The 12,051-nt window shown below is 41.0% G+C and overlaps 1 protein-coding gene across 4 annotated transcripts in view; it reads right to left on the minus strand.

The window, feature by feature from the left end:
• MEIS1 (Meis homeobox 1) overlaps positions 1–12,051 on the minus strand; it is a 160,950-nt gene that overhangs the window by 7,179 nt on the left and 141,720 nt on the right. The window lies entirely within an intron of this gene.

Here is a 12,051-nt window from a genome sequence, read left to right on the forward strand (position 1 = left end):
GCTTAAATCAAAGCTTAAATCAATAATCCATGAGGGAGATCAATAACATCAGAATCTAATGCTGAATTAGCTGGTTTCCCCTGCCCCCCTGATGAACACCACTCAATGTTTCTGTCCTTTAGCAAGCATGAAAAGTGTGCTAGAGAGCAGAAACAGTGGTGCACTGGCCTTCATTTCAATAGTCAAATCTGATAGTCTGCCCTTCTGCAAAAAGGAATAAGCCTAGCATTTCAAACAGGACATTGAAATTTCATTCACACATAAATCTGTATTTTTTTTGTTGCTGGCCATTCCACATCTAATTTAAGGGCCAATGGTGATGGCCTTTTAATTTCTCTTTGCTACAGCCATGGACCTCATAATTCTGCTTCCTTCTGCTAGGCTGGAACATTTACAGCAAACATCTTGTTAATTTGGTTGGGATCCTTAAGCAGAGTCCCTTGCAAATGTCTATGAAGAATGTTATTATTAAGCTACCAATTCCTTCAACCTACAACACTACTGGCTGGTACCTACTGAGACTGGTAGGACAGAAGACAGAGAGGCCAGCAGTTGGTAGAGCCAAGTAATTCATGTTTTCTCCCCATCCTTCTTCACTACCAGTTCAACAATGGGAACACTCAGGAGGAGGAGCCAGTGCTGCTAAATCCTGGACTGGATGAGTGTAAGAAGACAGGCAGGTGGGGACTAGCTGAGGGCAGAATGAGAGTGGTGGGGCAGTGCACTATGCATCTCCATCTCCATGGACCAGCCTCTTCTGTATCCAAATATTTCCTGAAAATGAAGTGTAAATCTATATATCAAATGAGATTTCTGAAGCAATTTGCCTTATTAGGCTTTGCAAACGTGGTAAGTGTTATTGGAGCCCTCACCTCACTGTTGAACATTACGGATGCTGGGAAGGGTCAAAGGTTCATATTGTTCCAACCCAGTAAATGCTCTGAACTTATCGCTAATATAGACACTTGATACTTTAGCAATCTTAAAGGGGGCATAACAAGCATGTGATGCTTCTTAGGTAAAGTGTGTCATGGTATAAAAGCATACCTTTTTAAACTGCTTAGTTCATATAGTGATTTATAATGAGAAATGAGAATTACTACAAGTATGTAGAAAGAACATACACATATATGTTTCAGATATCTGTGCTGTACCACTGTGTGTGAATTTATTTACACTGATTTTTATCCTAACACAAATTCTGAAAGTGAAAACAATGATCTTAAAATCATTTTATAATGACAATATACTGAGCATGAAAATCAGACCTATGAGCAAAGGTTATAGTAATTCTCCTTTCTCATTATAAAGCACCATGTGAAATAAGAAATTAAAATTTTCTACCTTTCCCCCTATTCGTTATCTTATACCATGACCAATTAGAAAATTGTTTGCACTTCAGAAAGTCACTTTCATACAAACCCTCAAAGGACAACTACAAAGAAGAAAAAATGTTTTACTAGAAGCCCATGGTGGTCTTTAATTTTTGCAGGTAAGTTACATTTATCCTTGTGAGGCATTTGGCCTGATCCAGTTAGAGCAATCCATGTGTAGGAAAAGCTTTCTATGTCCTGAGCCACAAAAGACAACTAAATAAAAGTTCATATGCAAGGGCAATTAGCTTGCATGTGTACGACTCCTTTTGTGTTTGAAGAAGCACCATTTTCAGAGAGAAAAGCATAACGGAAGCATGCCATTCTGTATGGACATTCCTCTCCTGACTGGTGCTCCCAAACTCCTGTGCCAGCACCAGTCGCCCATTAGGTTAGGCTGAGTGAAAGGAAGGAAAGGGGTTGGTCATTCAAGGTGCCTACTTTCCATGCAAAAGATCAACGTTCAGCATCTTCATTCTAACCTCCCTTGTCAACACTGACCATTTGTTGGTTGGGTCTACTTCTTTGTTCCTGAAGCTATGTGACAGCAGCAACATATACAGACTTTTATTTTGTGTTTGCAGATCCCTGGATTGAGCCGTCATTTTCCAACGTGAATTTTAGCCTTCACAGAATGAGGCGAGTAAACTGCTGATAACTGCTAACCCCTGACCTAGGCACAAACACTATCACAGCTCACCTTAGTTCAGTCCTGAGTGCATGTTCAGATGCAGTTTATTTCTTTCATAAAACTTAATATACCATATACCAAGAAACAGCAATAACCCTCAAAGTGGGCGGGGGGGGGGGTGATTGTGTCCTCTGGCTCCGGAAACCTGCCAACCTTGCTGTCTGACAGCACCAACCTCTTGTTCATCAGGCTCAGGCATGCAGCGAGTGCTTACAAGATGGCGCACACTGACCACTAGAACAACAGAAGGCAATTCTGGCAAGTAGACTGAACAGGAACTGCAGATCCCCTACGTAAGAAGCAGCCCATCCTCATCCCACTGCCAGAAGAAACTGAGTCACCGCAAACTGTAACATAGTGATGGTGACTGGATGTACACTTACACTGAGTCTGGCTACTTGGGCAAGGACAGTCTCTTGCTTCATGGCTGAGTTTTCCTTATGAGGGCAGCTGTATGCTGCAAGTGTACTTTCAAGCAGAGGCAGTTGGGTAGTTTGAATTTAGGGTGGGCCAGAGTCCCAGTGGTTGTGACGGGGTCAGGTGGCAGGCTGCCTGCTGCACTGCTAATAGGTTGAAGGAGAGAGAGCACTGAGAATGCTTTGCCACACAGCTTTTCTTTAATGAAAATCAAAATCATATTCTCAGTGCCATGGAAAAGGTTTGGGGTAGTCATTCAAAACTGGGGAACATTTATCCAGTAGCTGGGACAACTCTTACTGAGGAATATCATCTAATAAAACCTAGAATGCTCTATTAAGAAAAACAAAAATATTTAAAATGTGTGTTTTACTGAAGATTTTTTTTATTGTGCATTAAAGCCACCAATAGGACTGCCCCCGCTAAAAAACTCGCATCTCAATAAACTCTTCAGTCTAGTATTTCCCTCTAAATCATCCTATAGATGAACTAACAGCAACAAAACACAGTCACATCCATGTGCTTCATGTTTCTTTAATTATGTTTCACACAAACACTTCATAGTTATCTTTTCCTTAAGTATTCTCATATGGATTTCATGTTTAGTAGCTATTCTGAAAAGCAGCCATGTGTTTGGGTGCCTTTAGGGTGATTTCAGAGGAAAGAACATTTTCCTTCTGGGCAAAGTAATAAAATGACATTCTTGCTCCTCCCCCTAGAAGTCAACTTGAGGTCAGCTCCCAATCCTTGTATCTGTTTAAATAAACTGGTCCAGCTGTTTGTTTCCAAAATACCCTTTAACCTTCTGTTCCATCCTCCCTGTCTTTGTAACAGAATACTTTACTTTGCATCATAGTAAATTCCATGCCACTATACATAAAAAGTAAATAAATACGGTACCTTCATTAAAGGGTTTCTTCTATTTACAGTTCAAAATATCCCATTACATAAAAAAGGGAATGTTTTGCTCTTAGAAAACTCAGTCCAGTTTCAGTATATTTACAATTCATTTTCAAAGAATCATTGATACTTTGAACTTCCCCCCTTAATGACAAAACATATATAATATTCCTTCCAAGTCTTCAAAAATCAGTTAAAACAGACCCTAACAGTAATTTTCTACCCAATCTCAAGGGCTTGACATGGGTCTCAATGTATCCAAATCTTATTTCCTCTTCAGAAACCCAATGAGGTCAAAAGTCATTTAATGAATTTCATTGCTAAATTCACATTTTAACTTAAGTGTCCCAAGCCCAGACACAACTCTCTATCCACCGCCTCCCAATGGAAAAAGTCCTGTTGCCTTTAACGGCTTATGTCAGTTTCAACACAAAGCCTCTTGCAGTTCAAACGACTCCAGTTTTAAAAATGCAAGTACAGATTTTCCTACACGGAAAGCACTTTTGTGTAAGAAATGTGTGAAAATCTCATGTAGACTCAGGTTATGTGTTACAATCACAAACACGTATCTGTCAAGGTGCATTTACCTCTACACACATGCTTTGTCTGTTGACAAAGCTGCTGCCATGTAGAATTTTTCCCTCCAGCCCAAAGACCTCAAACACTATAATTAGCATCAGCTGTTAAACAGCAAGATAGATGTATCATAATATTGGGAAAGTTATATTTTCTGGCAATCTGCCAAGGAGAGCCAGTTGCATCTATGTCTTCCTTTTGCATGTGTTGGGATCCAAAGATAAATGACAAGGAACGAATAAAATAAGAACCTTCCCTGCATCGTAGCAATCGTTGGCTTTTTGCTATTCTCTCAATGGAAGAAGGATCAATGTTTTCAAGTAAAACCCATCCTCCCAGGAACAACAATTTTTTGCATCGACGTCATTACAGTTTTTGTCCTGGTGTTTCCCCCCCTCCCCCACCCCCCTCCCCCGCAATGCCACCAAGTCTAACTCCTTCCTTCCAAGGATCCCTCTATTGTGAGAGTACGCATCTCTGGTCACATGGATAAGATTCAGATCAAGACTCAGTGAGGCAGCAACCTGCCTTTGAACTTTGACCTTCAGCTCCGCTGCCTCCACTGTGATGTACAAGTTTTGTTTCCTCTAAATGAAAGGCAGCATAACTAGCAACGACAAAGGAGAGACCCGCCATTCTCTCCGTCCGAAAATATTTTAAATGTTACGAGCTCGAAAGCGAATGTTTTCACAGGGTCACAAAGCCACTCCAAGAGACACAATTTGGTAGTCCCGTAGTGCACCCAGGGTGACACTTTTCACATAGATCTCCCCTCTTTCTATCTTGCTGTAGCAGTCCTTCCCTCCCTTCGTTTTTTCTTCTTCCCCTCATTCTGTAGCCATTTGCATCGCTGGCTGAAGTGAAAAATCACCTCTCTTCTCTCCTTTGGAACACAGTCATTTCACACTTCTGTCAACTGAATAAAACAAGGCCTCCCCTTGCTATCAGTGACTGCTAAAGTCACTTTTGCGCAGTAATCTTGACTTATTTCTCCTAAAACGTATACTTGTTCAAATAAGGCTTTGTAAAAAAAAAAAATTAAAAAATAGCACTCTCAGATTTTAAAGAAATGTTTAAGGTTAGATTCTTTAATCCTTTCCAATACATCTTCACAACCAACCCAGTATTTTGAACCTCAAGCAATGTGTTGGAAATTTCACACCAAAGACTGAAGTGGGGAGGGGGCAGCCAGGGGTTTGCATATTAACAATGGTACTACTAGGAGTAAGTGGCAAAACATGTTTCCTCCCCTCACAGTCAGTTGGAAACCATTTGTAGCATATGCAGCTGCAGGTTTAAGGAGAATCAGGTGCAAAGAATCAAAACCTGCTTATCATTACATGTTCAGTTTTTTTTTAAAGCAGCGTAGCAATTGATATGGAAGAAGAAATAGCAAGAACCCTGCGTAAACAAATAAGATAGTATCCTAAATGGGCAAGGCAATTATTTTTATATTTATACTTTCTAAAAGCATTGCTTTTCTTGTGCTTCTAGCCTCTTTTCCCACATACACAACATTAAAAAACTTTTGAGATGGGCATATCTAGCAATACAGTCCTTCCTCTTACTAGTTCTGGTATATTAACTGGTACAATAGAAAACAATTAAAGGAATATACTCAGATTTTTTTATCTTAGAAAGTTACCTTTGTAAGACATTTTGGCACTCAAGACAAACCAAACCAAAAAATGACAGACACCCCTTCTCCACCAGGGAAGAAGTGGTGAGTGAATATCTACATCGGGAACAAGTGGAGAGGTAGGGGGAGAATGATCAACATTGCGATCTGCTGCCTCTGTGGACCCTGCAACCTAAGGCGGTCGCCTCACCAGGCCACATGGGTGAAGCAGCCCTGTTTGTAACTGTTTCCTTTTTAATTTTGCAGAGCCATGGAGCCCATCATAATCATTATAAAATATTGCTAGTTGGTGTCTTCCCAATTGTAGTCTTCAGTACTTTAAAATGGGAACCAAATATTAAAGGGTCTCTAAAAGCACCCAGTAAAAGTTCTTTTTTAACTTCAGTTCAGCTGCCAAGCCGATTATAATCTTCAATTCTATGCTTTCCAGTCATCCCTTATTTGTAAAAGTAAGTTCTTAATCTAATGAAAAGAAAGTTGATTCAATGTAAACTTAAACCGTATGAAGTAATGCTTGGCAATTTCTCTTGGTTTCTACCGCTTGCAAATAAAGACAGTTCAGAACTATAAATGCGGTACATCATTTAACAACAAAAGGGAGGCAGGAAGGGAAGACACTCCCCTCTCTGCTTACCACCCAATTCGGAAACAAAATATTGGAGTGTACTAAAACCACAGTAAGTCCATTAATCAGACTTATGAGTGCATCTAGAAGACTTATCTGGAAGCACTGGAGTATTTGTCAAATTACTATACACGGGTGGTTGTTAAATGTTGTGTAAGGCATTTAAGAACAAACTACAAATAAAAGCTGTATGCAAAACTAGTGATGAAAACCCACTAATTAATTTGACAATTTGATGTAAGGTACTAATGAAAGCAATGTGCTGCTCTGCAATTTAGTTTTAAAAATAGCTCCTGACTTCAAGTGTTACTATGTGACCCTGCAATTGTATTCATGCTGTGGATTCAGAAGAAGTTTCTTTAAAGCTGGAGAACATTGTTTATATTCTCTCACAGGCACAGCCAGATAATGTACCGAGCATATCAAGTGTAGAGATGGAAGGGATGAATATGAGATCAGGTATGTACACCCAATATGTATGCCTGGAGAATCCTGGCTTTTACGAGTCAGGCATGTAAGAGACATCTTTTGTCAGTGCCCTTCTTGATCTCCTTTTGAACACTTCAGAAAACTTTTCTATCCCATAATTCACTTTCCCCTCTAAATTCACCCAAATGCATAGCTCTGGCACTCTGGAGAATTGTGAAGGAGGGTCAAGGACAACATTATTTGCACCAGACTGTGGGGAAAATATAGCCACTTATGTAGCTGCATTTGTCATTGTTAGATTTACTTCCACTGCACACACAAACACAGGCTCAGCCTCTTTCCCCACCAACGCAGTCCTCATAAAAAGAAGATCAATAATAGATAACAATAATAAATAGCAGTAAGTGACCTCCCAAAATCCTTTTCCTGTAAAGCTAAACAATATTCCCTGGTCAGCCTTCAAAATTTTGTAGTAGGGAAAGAAGCATGCGCACACACACACACACACACACACACACACACACACACCTCAACATGGTGAAACAATAACAGGAATAAAATAGGGAAACTGGCATGTATGGACATCTTTAAATGAAGATATGCCAACAGGTGATCCATGCTGCCTGGTAAATACAGTTGCCAAAACAAACTCTTCTGCATTATTGTAAATGCTGCTCTAAGGTTAATTGCTTAAGGATAGACTTGCAACAGCCTAAAGATCCACGCATAACAAAATAAAATGTTAACAGCTAAAAATTGGATCAGTAGAGCAATGTTAACAGATTTTTCACACTTTGGCACTACATGAACAGCACAGCTAACAATGAGCTTTGGTTTCTGGCACTAAAGTAATTCTCATTTCTTTCTTATGATGTCCTGTTCTGAAGTAGAGGAGGCCATTCCCTTTAAAAAGTTGTTTGCAATTCTTTCTTTCCAGTCCTTTTCACTAATACCACTTGACTACTATCTGGTCTGAGGTGATGGACTCAACTGTCATTATCTGAGCTTGAGACAATCACAAACACCCCTGCAAACTGGTGCCAAGATTGTCGCGGCATTTTAACAACAGTGTACATCTTCTAGCATTTGTGGGAAATAAAAAAGTGCCCTTCTTTAGTTTATTAATTGTTTTTATCAATTTCTCACTTCTTCAAGCAGCTTACAACAACAAAATCCATAAAACAGAGAAAAGCAACAATTAATAAAAGGAATATTGTATCAAAATAACTCATGTTATGCTTGCAAAGCTGTTGCTAGGTACCCAAAGAAACAAGGGGAGGATCTGGCCTCAAGGTCTGTATTAATATCAGGGAGGAGTAAAAGCCTGAATCAGAAGCTCATGTTATACACCCTTCGACTTTTTATTTGGAACATTATGACACCGATCCAAATAATGTGTACAGCATCAGCTGCTGTTAAATTTAACTTTGTATAAATAGTTTTAAGTACATTTTTTAACATAATGTTATTTCATGTGAACAGGCATGGGGTAGGGGGGAGAGAGAGAATTTCCTTACACTACATTGAAATACAGTTGTAAATTTCTCGTTTGTATTCTATGAACTTTTCAGGTTTGATCTGAAAGTTGAACACTGTACAGAATGTTCTCTGCGTATGCAAAACAACCACCACTTATATTTGTTTTAGAACCCTGGTTCCCAACGTGGGGCATATGCCCCACAGGGGGGGCAATTCAATTTTTAAGGGGGGCAATTCGAGAATGAGTTAGACCAAGTTAACGGCCTTTTAGGCTTCCTCCACGTGAATAGGAGTTCACTTTTTGAATAATAAGAATTATATATCATTGGGGGGGGGCATCAGGATTTTAGAGATGCTTAGGCCAAAAAAGGGTTGGGAAGCACTGTTCTTGAATATTCAAACCATTTCACATTTATTCTCTTGCTGTGGTGCTTACAGCAACCCTGCAAGGTAGGTTGGTATTATTAATCCTAGATTGCAGATACAGAGCTAAGGCTGAGAGCAAGGCAAAGTGGCAAGTTGATGGAAGAAGTGAAACTTGAACCAGAGATTCTCTTGGTTCATAGCTAAGAGTCTTGGCTACTAGGCTACACCAATTATTTGGTGTTTTGTTTGTGCACATGTAGGTTCTGTGAGAAATTCTAATTTCTTCTTCTCACCAACAGGATCCCATCCATGTGTCCTGTCCTGCTGCTTTGATATGAACCCAAGGAGGAAAGGGAGGAATGTAGGGCAGGTAGCAACACACCTGAGGTGAAATGCACATACAGCTTATGCAGATGAATGTGCCAATGTGTCTGCAGTGGGAAAGGAAACCCTTCACTACCTCAAGTGTATCTGCAAAAGGACATCCAGCAGAGTTCCTCCAGTTGTAAACAGCCTGGTGAGTTTAGGTTCTCCTTGCCTAAAGTCTAAATTATATTTTACGTCAGGGATAGGCAACCTCGGCCCTCCAGATGTTTTGGGACTACAAGTCCCATCACCTGTGACCACTGGTCCTGTCAGCCAGGGGTGATGGGAGTTGTAGTCCCAAAACATCTGGAGGGCCGAGTTTGCCTATGCCTGTTTTACTGTGACAAGACTGCAACCTACCTTGTATACAAAATCATTTCTATTTGGGATCAACTCAGTATGGTGAATGATAGTAAATATAAGCCAGAGTATTGATTTACTGAATGCCCAGCCTTTCCTGCTTATTTGGATACATTTCAATTAGTACTGCCCACAGATGTCTGTTTGGAGGGAGGCATGTGGCTGGATACAAGTTGGATTCAAGCCTGTTATTGCTCATGCAAATATGACTGATGAAGGGACATGTCGAACTTCTATTGCAGAGAGGTAGGGTCAGCCCAAGACATTTTGACACCTGATGCGAATGACAAGATGGTGCTCCCCCTGCAAGGGAGGAGTGGGTGAGTGAAGATCTACTCTGGGGAAAAGGGAGGGGGAATCTAGTCAACCTCAAAGGGCAGCCTCCACCATTTTATCCCTAGGGGTAGGAGAAGACCAGCAGTACCTCCTATTCACCAAGAGACCACTGAGGAGGCGGCAGATCTGGCTTCCAAGGATTGTGCCACAGTCATTGCTGCTACCTGGGCAGCCGCAGTGGCCGAAGCATTCATTGGACACCAGATCTGCTGCCTCTGTGGATCCTGCCGCTTGAGCCAGTCACTTCACCTTGCTTCATAGGTGGGCCGGCCCTGTAGAGAGGGTAGGATGCAAGACAGGCTTACATCCATGTCATATAGCTTCAGCCTAAAAAAACCCAAACGAACAGCATGCATTTGTTAAATAGCACATCTCCAAGATACTATTCTGGGCCATGGTATTGCAATGGTATTGAATTAATAAATTATATATTTCCTAGCTCTCTGCTTTTGACTTAGGTGTAGTACTTAATGCTGGAGTACAACCTTGGTACACAGACAACCCTATAGAGATGAGACATGGCCAAGTTTATCTAACACTGAAAATACCTGCTGAATATGGCTAGTCTGGAGAGGCCATTATGCCTGAAGCCTTGCAACTTTATGTCATGATCTGTCCTCCTTGAGCCAATCTGTAAGTATTACAGAGGTCACCACCTGTACCATATGTTACCATAATGAGTGGAGCAGGATTAAAGAGGTTTACAAATCCCTCTAAAGCCTAAGCGAGGAAGATGTAGGGTTTTTTGAGGGAACCATAGCTACAATAATGGTCATAAACTCGATCACACGGCAACAAAACCAGAGGCAAACATACAAAGCTGGACAACATGTATCACCAAAATTATCTTTTAAAAAATTGCAACTGTAATATTAAGGTAAATCATAAGATACAAGCAAGTAGTACCAATTCCTGCACACCAGAATGTCATTATTTGATTTTGTTTTCATATCACCTCCTTTTAGGGTGGTGAAATAACTATTCTAGGCAGTTATCTTCACGTTGATTTGGCCATTTGCCATCTTTCATAGTCTTTCAGTGGCCCTGAATTTAATAGTATTAACAAATCCAAGCTTAGTAGATCCTTTTATACAGACAAAAAAATGACAATCCAACTAGCAACAGAACTGCCATTTAGCTACAAATCTTGAAACAAATGAAAATCACTTTAAAGGTATTTCCTAGTACTACATAATTACTTCAGACATTGTGTCAGTCCATGCTTTGTGTTAACCAGAGAATGCAAACCATAGCTTGGGCTTCTAAACATTAATCAGGCAAACAATCATGTCAGGTTCCTGCATACTTTCATTGTCCAACCTCTTAGTTTCGTAAGTACTCATTGTGCAGCAGCCTTTGGAGGCAAAGAAATGGTTGTAAAAATGGCTTGTTGATTAAGATACCGCAGCAAACCATAGGTGACACATACGGGCATCTCCCACTTACATTCTTGGGTACGGCGTGTACTGTATACATGCAATCATTATAGTGGGGAGCACCATCTACAAAGCTTGTAAACTTCCTCTAAACTTCGGGAAACCCGTGAAAAACCTTTTAAGAGCCAGCAGCACTTACCAGACTAGTACTTCAAACTGTGGTTTCAGATTATGAGTGGTCTGCTGATTGCAAATCATGGTCTGCCAATTCTGACCTCACCCCTCACCACAGGTTACACTGCTTTAACCACAGTTTGGTCTTAGCCTTGAATTAAACATGTAAACCTGAGAAGCAGTGTAGTGAAAGGGAGTTCTTTATCTCTACCCAATACATTGTATGGATGTTGGGTGTTAGAAGAGGGGTTGCACCTCTGGTGAGGGACACATCATGCTCCTTCTGGGGTAGTATGTCCACTTTTTATCCCTACCCTGTACTCAGCTCTCTCTCTCTGTGGCTCCCGGAAGCTGTCAGCATGCGACAGTGGCCACACCCCAGGAAATGGCTGGCTGGCTAAACTAGGAGAGGATAGCCAATGGGTCTTAAACCCTCCGTGAGTTAGGGACTTCCCCTGCATGTGAAGACAAGCTCTGGCAGATTGAACGGATGAGACTAATAGTGGATCCAAGGATCCAACAGCCAAGAAGGCGGTTTCTGCATGTGCTGTAGAGGGGCAGATGGGGCTGGTCAACCTAGGAAAGTAGTCTGTCTAGGAGAAGGAAAACTCTGATACTAAATCTCTACTGCCTTGCATGCTATCTTTGGGAGTAGAAAAGTAGTAAACCCTCAAGCTATTTCCGGCGCTCTTCCGGGTCGAAGGAGCGCCCATGCGCATGCGCACATACTATTTCCAGTGCTCTTCTGACCCAGAAGTTGGTCTCTGCTGCAAGAAAAAAAATGGTGCTGTGGGAAAAAAGCACAGAATTCCCACGCCGATCCACAGAATGGCCATGGTCCAGTTCCAGGAAACTCATGGGCCAGAAACAGCCCATGGGCCTTAGGTTGCCGACCTCTGAACTAAACCATAGTTTTACTCAGTATATTGTCTGAACCCAAGCTC

The sequence above is a fragment of the Podarcis melisellensis genome (assembly GCF_964234715.1).
Source record: "Podarcis melisellensis genome assembly, chromosome: 3".
NCBI classification, from domain to species: Eukaryota; Metazoa; Chordata; class Lepidosauria; order Squamata; family Lacertidae; genus Podarcis; species Podarcis melisellensis.